The following is a 12,156-nucleotide window of genomic DNA, read 5'->3' as shown; positions in this document are numbered from 1 at the left end:
TTCCTGTATTACTTTTATAAAAATGTTTAATTAATTTTTTTTAACAAAGTATATTCTATGCGTTTTTGTACTATATGGAAAAAACTTACAACTTAGTTTTTTAAATCATAATTATAAGACATATTAATAAATCAAACAAAAAGTACTTACGTTTTTTTCCATCCACAATAACCTTAAAAATAAACTTGTTTTATTAAGAAACACAGTTTAGTTTGGTTTAGCTAATTTTCTGTTTAAGTGCATAACAAAAACAAACTGATTACAAAATAAAGCATCTAAATATTTAAATTACGAGGTTTCAAATAGATATTGAGAAAATATACAAACAGCTAGGTCTTTCTATACAGTAGGTAGTTTGACCAAAAATTTGAGCTTTGATTATTTATTGTATTTAATAAAAAAATATATTTATTATAGAGGTTTAAAATTTGACCTCATGCAGACCGGATCCGACCATTAACCTGGCCGACGAAAAATAAATCTACAGGCCGCAATTATGCGAACTTAGCCCACTTGGTTAAAGTTTCAATTTACACTATTTTTTCTTAATCTTTAAATGATTAACAAAAAACTAGTATAATTTACGGGAGAACAGAATGTTACACTAACTATAGTAAAAAAAAAACAAAAAAAAATTTCGTCGAAATGAATTGGATAATTTAGTATGTCTCGTAAACTAAATAAATTTTTTAGTGCTCCGGCCAACAAAATACAAAAACTTTCGCATCTGGTTCGCCGACTAAAAACAATACCCACTTCTAATTTAACGTAGTGGTGAAACTTGAAAAAAAAACGTTAAATTATTTTTATTTAGTTCTTTTCAACAAACTGAACTTTTGAATGAAAACCGAACAAAACAAAATGAAATATTTTAATAAAGTGCTTGTTAAAGTTTCTTATTATTGATAAACAACTTGGGTTTTATAAAAAACTATTTAAAATTAAGTAAAGAAAAACATACTGTTTAGTTTATTTATAATACAATAAAATTTAGATTTTATATGCATTTCAAACAATAGTAAAAAAAATCAAATTACTAACTATAAAACTTGTGGCGCAAAAGACCAACAATATCAGCGTTTGAATTCCATTTGAACCTGTTATTTTTATGCTTTTTAATATTAAAAGTTAAAGAAAAAATTTTGGTTTTATGTTTAAATAGCTGAACAACAAATTTGAAAAGTTAACGTATTTCAGCGTATCCAAACTAACACTTTGAAATTAATAGGGAAAATCAATAAGTAGTACATATTAACAACTGACAAATGGTTTTCTGGTTTTTCGTCCTGGGTAGAATTTTCTTCGTATGTTTAATAAGGGTCCTCCGATCCAAACTCTGAAAATGCAACTTCATAAAAATAGATGAAAAACTTATTACCATAATACAAAAATTTTTACTACAAAATAAGGATTAATATACAAATGTTTCACAAGAGTTTTTAAGACTTATTGTATTTTAATTTAGTGTTTTATAGACCATATAACTATATAGTTTTATCTTAAAAGTACGTTTAATTTATTCTTTAATATTTTTCGCATGAGTAAGAGCGTTATTATTAACTTTTGAAACAAAATTGGCTAGTTTTATAGTGGATATGTATAAAGATGAATGAAAAAATATTACAAATGACAATAAAAAGGCAATTAATAAGTATCAATATTAAAAAGGCAATCAAAGCTAAAAACATGTGTCATCTATTTTATTAAGTTTATTTTTATACACTAAACTAATTTACGTTTTAAAGTGTAAACTCCAAAACTAAGGGTTATATGAAAATACTAATAGACTTTAATTTAGATTATAACTCTTGTTTATTAACTAAATTTCTGTTCATTCTGAATTACAAGTTTGAGATTTTTTTTATAACCATACACTTTTATGCAATGATCTTTAATTTAACTCGAACTGTATACATTTTTTTAAAATTCCTAACGTATTTAGGTAGAGCGTTGCTTTTGTTTTTATATTACTGTTGTTGACAAGGCATACCATTTTTTTAATTTTTTTACCAGTTGATCTTATATAACTCTTTGTGATTTTGCTGATACCTACTGTTGCTTGATACACAGCATTATGCATAAGTAGTTACTTTTTAAGGAGATAAACGGTTTTACTTGACACTTACTTGTTTTAGATCAAGTTTAAAATGCCCATCAAATAATTATTGCTTAGCAAGCAATCTAATTTACCAAGCCGCAATAAAACAGAAAATACAACAAGATTTTACGTAGGCTCCACTAGTACAAAATTTAAAAGTAGATACCGAAGTTATGAGGCAATCTCTAACATAAAAAAATAGAAAATAAATTGGTCTGAACTACCAAATTTCGTATTGGAACTTAAAAATACAGTTAGAGAGCGTGATTTCAAATATAAAATTATTTGCAAGACTGAAACAAAGTTGAAAAATAACAAAACGTGTAAGTTACTAGGCTTATTAAAAACGAAATCGATAAAGTTAAAAAAAACTAGACAAAAAAAAAAAAGGAAAGACAACGATCATGTCTCTGTAAACAAAACATGTGCTTCAAAAAAAAAAGCAATAACAATAAAACAATGCAAAACAAAAACAACTTACTTAATAGTTATACTTTTTTAAATAGTTTGGTTTTGGTACTAGTTTTAACTAAAAAATTTAAACGTAAATAACTCATTTAAAAAAGGTTTATTAATTAATTTCGTTCAGCGCATCCTCAGAAAATTTTTGCTAAAAACTGATAATATTATGGTATAATTTTAGTTATAAATAATAATTTTGAAACGTCTAGTTAAAAATAGTTACGTCACAAAGTATAAAAGTCTATTTGAAAGGTTTAGATTAGAATTGAGTTTTACTAAGCTGATTTGAAGTAATTTATAAGACAGAATTGCAAAAACAAAAACATTTAAGATAGTAGAAATTTTTGCCTGAAACTGCTCAACAGCAGTGACAACTAAAATAAATTATTTTTAAACTATTTTTAGATCTAAACAAATTACTACTTATGCTACTCTACAAATGTTATTCGGCTCAAAGTATTCTAGTTTGAAACTGCAGTAGTATACAGTAACCTCTCGCTTATTTACGCACATTGTGTCCACAGAAAAAATGAGTAAAGATACGAGAGATCGTAAGGATACTTACTATCCTGGCTGTTTTTTGATATTACTTTTAGCTAAAAGCTTACTGGGGACTTTCCCACTTTTTAGAATTTGTTTACTTTATTTATAAATACAGTAACCTCTCGGATCTTTACGCACTCGTGACGTTACGCACTCTCGTTTAGTTACGCACTTTAGAATTCCAAAAAATTCAAAAAATAGAAAATTTTAATTCTTTTTAATATTGCACAAAATAGGTTTATTGTATATTTCTAATTTAAAATATGCTTTTAAATGCTAATTCACCTCTTTATATCTTTGGACTTTGTAAACTCATGTTCCTTTACTTATTGACAAACATTTAGTTTAATATAAGATAATAGATAATATTTTAATACAATGTAAGAGAAGTTTATACTTATGTGGGCAAAGGTCTAATTAAAAAACTTTTAGTAGCATAAACAATTTTTATTAAATATTTTTCTTATACTTTATATATTTTTGTTTGAAAGAAGAAATCTATTACAGCACTAAAGGCGAAAAAATTTTAAAGACTATAGAAACAAATTTTAATATAGGCACCACACCATTTCTTAATTGTAAAAAAATACTTAATTACAAATTGAATTCGCGAAGTAGAATAGAATATAAATGTTAAGTATCAAATAAGTAACATATAAACAAATATAAAGCAAAAATCTATTTGTTGTTTAAATTAGTAAATTTTTTCTACAAGTATTATTATTTTACATAAATTTAAAACCTTTTTTTTTAAATATGTATAGTTTTATCTTTTGTTTTCAAATTTATAAATAAAGTAAACAAATTATTAAAAGTAGGAAAGTTCCCAGTCTGCTTATAACTAGAATCAATATAAAAAACAGCCATTATAGTAAGTATATTTGGTACCTCTCGTTTCTTTACGATCTCTCACATCTTTACGCACTTTTTCTGTGGACACAATGTGCGTAAATAAGCGAGAGGTTACTGTATGAGAACAAAAAGCAAAACTATAAAAATATTAGAAAAAAAAAGTTTTTAATTTTAAATAAAATAACAATACAATTTTAATAAAACGTAGACTTAATCTTTATCTTTATTCATATGTAAATTATTTGATACTTAACATGTAAATTCTCTTCTATTCTACTTAGCAAAATTCAATTTATAATTAAAAATTTGTGTACAATTAAGAAATGGTGTGGTGTCTATATTAAAATATGTTTCTATAGCCTTTTACAAAAATATGCGTTTCGTGCTATAACGGATTTCTTCTTTTGAACAAAAATGTATAAAATATAAGAAAAATGTTTAAAAAAAAATGTTTATGTTACTACATTTTTTTAAGTTTGACCTTTGCCCACATAAGGATAAACTTGTCTTGCATTGTATTAAAGATATATTAATGAACTTTTTTATTAGGAATAAAATTTCATGCCATAAAATTTCATTCCTATGCAAAATTTAATTTAACTTAAAAAAAATTTTATTAAAAACATACAATAATTTGTGCAATATTAAAAAAATTAAATATTTATTTTGTGAATTTTTTACAATTCTAAAATGCGTAAATAAACGAGAGTGCGTAAAGATGCGAGAGTTACTGCACTGACTAATTCAAACATAAGTTTTATATTTTAAGTTTAGCGTTTTAAACTCAAGCTATCAACCCTTAAATAAGCCTTGATATTTAATGTCAACAACAGTTCTAACTACTAAAGCAACTACTCATAGTAATCAATATAAGATTCACAAAACTTTCAAGTAATAAAGATTCGTTTGATATAAAAGATTAGCCTTAATAAACAGACGTTAAAATTTCCTAATACAAATATAATTTTGTCTACGAAAAAAAACTGTCAAAAAAAATCAGAATAGAAAATGCGAAATAATTTATTTAAAGCCCTCTTTAACGCAAAACATCTGAACAAACCTAATTACTTATCTTAAGAAAAGACTCATATAAGAAAGCATTGAACGACAACACATTAAAAGTCTCACAAGGCAGCAACAGCTCAAAAACATAACATGAAAACAAAGTTTAAAACAAAAACATCAAAACCAGCACAGCCAAAACTATGTAACTACCTAAAGTAAATATATATATAATGCTGCATACAGTAATGACCTATTATAAAACCTCATACATAAAGCTACAATCAAAACTCAAAATACAACAAAGTCATATCAAAAATTGACTAAAAAAACTATACCGGTACCAGAACCATTTGATAATCTCAAAAAAAAAGCGAAAGGTATTAATAAAAGGGTGTAAAACCAAAAATTAACATTTGTAATAAATAAAATGTTTGCAACACAATTATCGAATGACATTCGATTTTTTAAAGATATAATATAATTTGATACGTTAAGTTATCATGAGTACAAAAACACCAAAATTCAATATATAAGACGGCTCAAAAATATACATACAGAATATAAAAGAAAAAAAAAGATAAAAAATATAAAGCTTTCAACAAGAGTTAGAAAGACAGTAAAAAAGTTATCCATTACCTAGTGAGCTTTTAGTCTTTAAGGACTCTAAACCAAATATTTTTAAGTTTAAACACAAACCAAAGTCGTATATACAAAAAAATGTTTTTTGGTCGTGTTAAATGTTTTATTTACCAATATTTTATAAAAAAATGTTAATAAATTAAATTTCTTGTTTATTTTCTAGGATTCAATTAGAGAATTTAGATTTTTGCTTTTAAAATAAGTTCATAGAATACAATCTTTATTGACTAAAAATAACTCTTAACAAAACTTAAATAGTAATCATTACATTGTTTTTTGAAGTAATTGTTTGTAAACTGTTGTCACAAGTAATTACATTATCAACTAAAGCTTAAAATTTTAATACTTTTGTAGCCTTAATGTTTTTGCGTTGTTGCTGTATGTAAAACTTTAAATTAAGTTATTTTCATTTTAAAAAGTTTTTAACTGTTTACGTTAAAAAAATATGCCAGTTTTACACTATTTATTCCTTTTTTCAACCTTAACTTTTCAATAAAATAAGGCAAACAATTCTTAGACCTAATAAATACTTTTTGACGAAAACCCAACCTTACAAGAAAACACCAAACTTCAATAAAAATAAATTGTCACATAGCTGCATGACTATTTTCAGGTATTTATAAAGCCATTTTTAAAACTATAAGAACAGTAGACTTTAACGATAAAATGTTGAACAAAAATTATAATGGAAAATAACAATCATCAAGTGACATATACAACGCCACTGTCAAAACTAAAACACAAAAAGTTTCTGACTTCAGTATTTGCAAAAAAGAAAGTCTTCAGTAAAAGTTTTTGCTGATGCAAATTAGTATTTACACAAAAAAAACATGACGTAATAATGAGAAACACTAGTTAGGTTTGAACTTTATAAAGTAGTAAACTAATTAAAAGTATCTGGCAAACACTTTATTAAAGTTTAAGTTTATAATAAGATGCTCATATAGTTATAAAACTATATGAATTAAAGTGCTCAATCTACATAAAAAATAGAGAGCTTAATTATTATAAGCTTATTCAAAAGATTGTTTTTAAGCGCTGAGGATTGCTTATAAATGAACAATTGTTATCTGAGTAACAATTTGTTGAATAACGAATTTAAAACAGTTTAAACTGAATTAAAATTACTAAACAAATTGTTTGTATTTGCTTATAAACAAATAAGTTAAACAAAATAGACAGAAGTAGTTACAAAAAAAATAATTAATAAAATTTGAAACTAAAATTAAAATTAAATATAAGAAAACTTTTTATTTATTTAGCAAAAAAATTTAACTTATATAAATTATATAAACAGAAGTCAAAATTTCAAAACTACATGAAAACAATTGTTCATAACAACAACAAACTAAAAAAATAATTTAAAGACAAAACTAGATATAGATTGATTAACTTGTTTAAATAACCTATCTAAAATTTCCAAAATTTTCTAAGATAAAACAAATCCAATTATGATTTCAAATTATAAATTCAAGTAGTGGAGAGATACTATCCACCTAACTGAATTGTTAAAAAACTATAATTTTAACATAAATGTGTTTCCAAAGTTATTTTATAACAAACTACCTAAGAACTATCAAAAGCATTTTTATCAAAAAGTCATAGTTATAAATAAATTTTTACTATTAGCAGACAAAGACAGTAATTTAAACTTGTAACTAATAAGTTTTTATCTATTAAACAAAATATGTAAAAGTTATAAACTTAACAATAAGGAATTAGGTTCGTATAGAAATAGGAGTCTTTAAGATTATCTCTTTAGAACATGAGGATAATATAAGAATTAGTTGAAGGTTTAAAATTACAGTAATTTCAAGCAAAAATAAAGATGTAACGTATAATATGTTAAACTCATGTTATCAAACTTATAATAAACCAACTTCACAATATTTTTTGTAAACAGTAGCTCTAACTACAAAAACCAAATATTAAAACAATTACCCTAAACAATTAGTACAAGACTTATAAAGTTTTCTATTTACAAAGATTTTTTCATAAACTATAATACGAAATTGCCTCAAAATACGCTTGCCCATAGAATCATTATATTAGGTAATTTCCCTAACTTGTCTCTACTTGGTATTCAAAATTTCGTTTAACTTTTCAAATACTATATAAACATAGTTGAAAAAAGGCAAATTCAGCAGAAAAAAAAAGCATTTAAGGATATAGATATTACATTATTATTTTTTACTTCTTTTGTTTTCTTGGGTGGCACGCATGCGCCAGTTTCCCTTTCACGCTACGCCCCTGCTAATAACCAATGTTTACAACTGTAGAGCTATTTTCGAAACTGAAAACATAACCATAATTTATTTTTAAACTAGCATAAAAACATAGACAGAATGACACCAAAATCAATGTTAAATATTCACAAAAAAAAAACGTGCAATAAAAACTACTAATTACATATAAAATAACAACATAGAATAAAACATCATAAAAAATCATAAAACATCATAACGAATAAGAAATTTAATCAAACTATCAACACTGGAAAAAATTTTAGAAAATAAAAAACTACTAAGTGTAAAGATTTTACAAAATTATCATGAAGACAAAACTTGTACATAAAGGTACATAAAATTTACGCTTTAAGTTTCCAGCTTTGTTTATGTATAGAATATCACAAATCCAGCATTTGCAAAATTTAAGTTGATTTTAAAGAAATTTTACTTAGCCGGTTTTTGTTTTTTCTAAAAATAACCAAAACGTAAACTGAATAAGGCCAAAAATATTAGGTCATGAAATATTTCAATAAACATTCTTATACATGTGGCAAATTTCAGAAAAACACATTTTGTAGAAATTAATACGAATGGAAGAAAACTTTCATGGGGATTTTATTGGTTTAAAGAAAACTTTAATTCAAAGAAAACTAAAAAAACAACGATAAAAAATACATAAACCAAAGGAGTATATCCGTTTAACTTTCCTTGAAGTATCTTAAATTCCAAACAATTAGTTTTAGTGATAATTGTATCATGTTAAACAGTTTTTAGCAATAAACTTTAATGTCGAAGTTTTTGTGATTGTATATAAGTAGGGTTATTTTTGATTTTTATAGTACAGATGAATGTAAAATTTTAGAACAAACATTATTAATAACAATATTAAACTATTAAAGGATTCAAAGGACCTAAACCCAACAAAAAAAAAAGAAGCCTGTAACTGCGAAAATGAACAATGCCAACTGCTTAGCAAGCAACCTAACTAAAAAAAAAACAGACTGCCAGCCAGCAACAATGTGTGTAGGCTTCACGAGCACAACACTTTAAATTTAATATCTGAACCACAAAAAAAGCTTAAACAACGGACAAAAAGTGTATAATAAAAAAATAACAATTTTGTATAAACGTAGAAAAAATTAATATTTTCTTGTTATATAGCTCTAAATAGTTCAAAATTTATGACAATTTACATATCAAAAAAATTGTGGCCTCTTTTGTATAGTATTGTAGAAAAATTTACTTTGAAAGTTAGCTTTGTAGTAAAACAGATAATAAATGTGACAAGTTAACATAAATTTAATAAAATTTAACACCACAAACTTTAGTTCGATTTTAAAAACTATTGTATATATTGATTAATTTAAAAATAAGTTCAAAACTTTTCAAAAGACTTTAAAAACAATAACAAAACTTTATAAATTTATTAATAAATAAATTTCTTTGTATTTGCTAAAAATTCAAACAAATTAATCATTGTAGACTAAAACAAGTAAGAAAAATTCTAAATAATATTTTTTTTCTAAATATTAACTCTTAAGAAAACATGGTATAAAAAATTAAGAATAAAAACGTACAAGCAAAGAAAAAAACTAACATCGTCGCACTGATTCTTGGGCTCGACGATATCCATGTTCCAATTATCTTTGGAACTAACAACTTTGTTGTCTATGTTTTTCAGCTCATCATATCGTTTTGTATGACCGTGGAACCGTGCCACTTCGTAATAATGGACCATGTTCTGTTTAATATTTTATTACATGTTTTAATGTTCAAGTTATTGTTTTGTCATTTATAAAACAAATAGAATGACTTTAAAATTGTATTTACATGTATATGTAGTTTTTTAACTTGGTGTTATAGTGCTCCATTCTTTTTTCAACAAATCAGGCCGATTTAATATTATGTAAACAAAAATTTTTCAGGTTTGATGGTTTATGATGATGACAACCACCAATATAAGAGAGCTTTTAACCTCTACATAACAAGAATATCACATAGCTGTACAATATATTTAAAGTTCATAAACAGCATAGTAGCACATGACAAAAAAACTTCAAACAAAATACTAATAGAGCTTAACAATTATCAACTTCATATCAAAGACCACTGTCAAAACTAAAAAAAACAATTTTTTATTTACAATATTAGCAGGAAAAGTATTTGAGAAATTCAAAAAAATCTAAAATTAAGAACGTTCGCATAAAAACAAAAGATTCGCATAAGAAATATTAAATTTATAAGATCAAAAATTAAATTACCAACATTAAATGGACAACAGAAAATTTGATTCAAAAATCTTTTGAAAAACCGTGCACTAAAAAAAAGAGATGACAAATTTAAAGTTTTACGCAAAATATCAAAAACTATCCGTATGATTTAAGCATCAAAACTGATTTTTGGCAAAATCTAAAACAACATATTTTAACTTTAAACACAAACCTAAACCTAACAGAAACCTATATAATACAATTACACATAAATAGTATTGGGCAAATCAATAATTTAATTTTATTTAAATCAAAAAAATTTAAATGTTAAATACAAACTTAAGTGAAAATGCTGATTATCACAGTTGTTTTTTAAAAGTAAAGTGCAGTTAAATAAATAATCATAACATGTATTTATAATTTAAGTACACAATTAGAATCATACAAAAGTATAACTTTAATACAAAAACACAACTTCAATAATTTTGAAGTGTCAAACAAAGTAACCCTAGTAATATCCAATGTTTACAGCTGTAAAGCTGTTTTCAAAACTGAAAACACAACGAAAATTCATTTTTAAACTATTAGTGAAAAATACACAGAATAGCACCGGAAACAACAATGAACATTCACAAATAATAAAAAATTAAACAGGAACTACTAATTACATACAAAATAACAACATGGAATGCAATATCAAAATCATAAAAAAGCAAAGCTTAATTAAAAAACAAGTGTAAACACAAACATTGGAAAATTTTATAGAAACAAAAATTCTAAGTGTAAAGCTTTAAAAAACTATAAGAAAGATAAAACTTATACATTAGGGTGCATATAAAGAAGCGAGCTTTTAGTTTTCAGCTAGAATTTAGTTTATGTACAAAATGTCACAAAAACAGTTTTTGAAAAACTTAAATTGATTTTTTTTTAATTACTGAAGCGATTTTAGCATTTCTTAAAATAACTACAATGTAAACTATATGAGATCGGTAATATTAGATCATAAAGTATTAAAAAACAAATGTTTACCATGTGGCAATTTTCACAAAAACACGAATAGAAAAAAGTTACACTGAGGCACTTATTGGTTTGGAAAAATTAATAATTTTAGAAAACTAAAACAAAATGATATAAAAATACATAAAATAAAGGATTGTATCCGTGAAAATTTCTTTGAAGTATCTTAAATTCCACACAACTAGTGTTGGTGATAATTGTAACATGTTAAACAATTTTTAGTCATAAACTTTATTGTCGAAATTTTTGTGATTATATATAAACAGGGTTATTTGTGATTTTTATTGTACAGATTAATGTAAAATTTTAGAACAAACATTCTTAATCACAATAACTAAATATTAAATACTTCAAAGGTCCAAAACCCAACAAAAATAAAAAACAAACCCGTACCTGCGAAAATGAACAATGCCAACTGCTTAGCTGGTAATTATACAATAGATAATACAATTACATATCAATAATATTTAGTAAATCAAAAATATTTATTTTGAATCAAACAAAATTATAAATATTAAATATAAACTTAAGTTTAAATGTTGGTTTTCACTGTTGTTTTGGAAAAACAGTTTGCAAATAAAAAATATAAACAACTATAAAATATGTTTATGTTTTCTTTAGAAAAAATCAAACAAAAATAGTTGTTTTTTAAACTTAAAGTTCACAAACAAGTTCTAATTATAGCAAAAGTATATTCTCAAAACATATTTTGATGTCAAATGTTTTTAAATTTTTTTTTCAGCAAAAGAAAATTATTTACATGTGGATACATAATAAATGATTTTTTACATACTATAAGTTAACAAAAATGAAAAAAACAAATCAAACTCTTAGATTTCGACATTTACTTCGAAACTTTTTTTGAAACTATAAACAAAAAATTATTTTTACATTACATACGTACCTGATAATCTTCAGTGTCGTGGACTTGCTTGTTGAGTCCAAGGTCAAGATCAGTGCTTTTTTGACTGAAACTGTATTAAATTTTTAAAACTTCTGGTAGCTACATTGTTTGGAACTTTTATAAACTACTTTGAATGTATTTAAATTATCATTTCAAAATATACTTTAGCTCAAGCTATTTTGCAATATTTTTTTTAAC

This window comes from Thalia democratica, chromosome 2, assembly GCF_965202585.1.
Source record: "Thalia democratica chromosome 2, ktThaDemo2.hap1.1, whole genome shotgun sequence".
In the NCBI taxonomy this organism is placed as follows: Eukaryota; Metazoa; Chordata; class Thaliacea; order Salpida; family Salpidae; genus Thalia; species Thalia democratica.
This window is presented reverse-complemented; position numbering follows the sequence as displayed.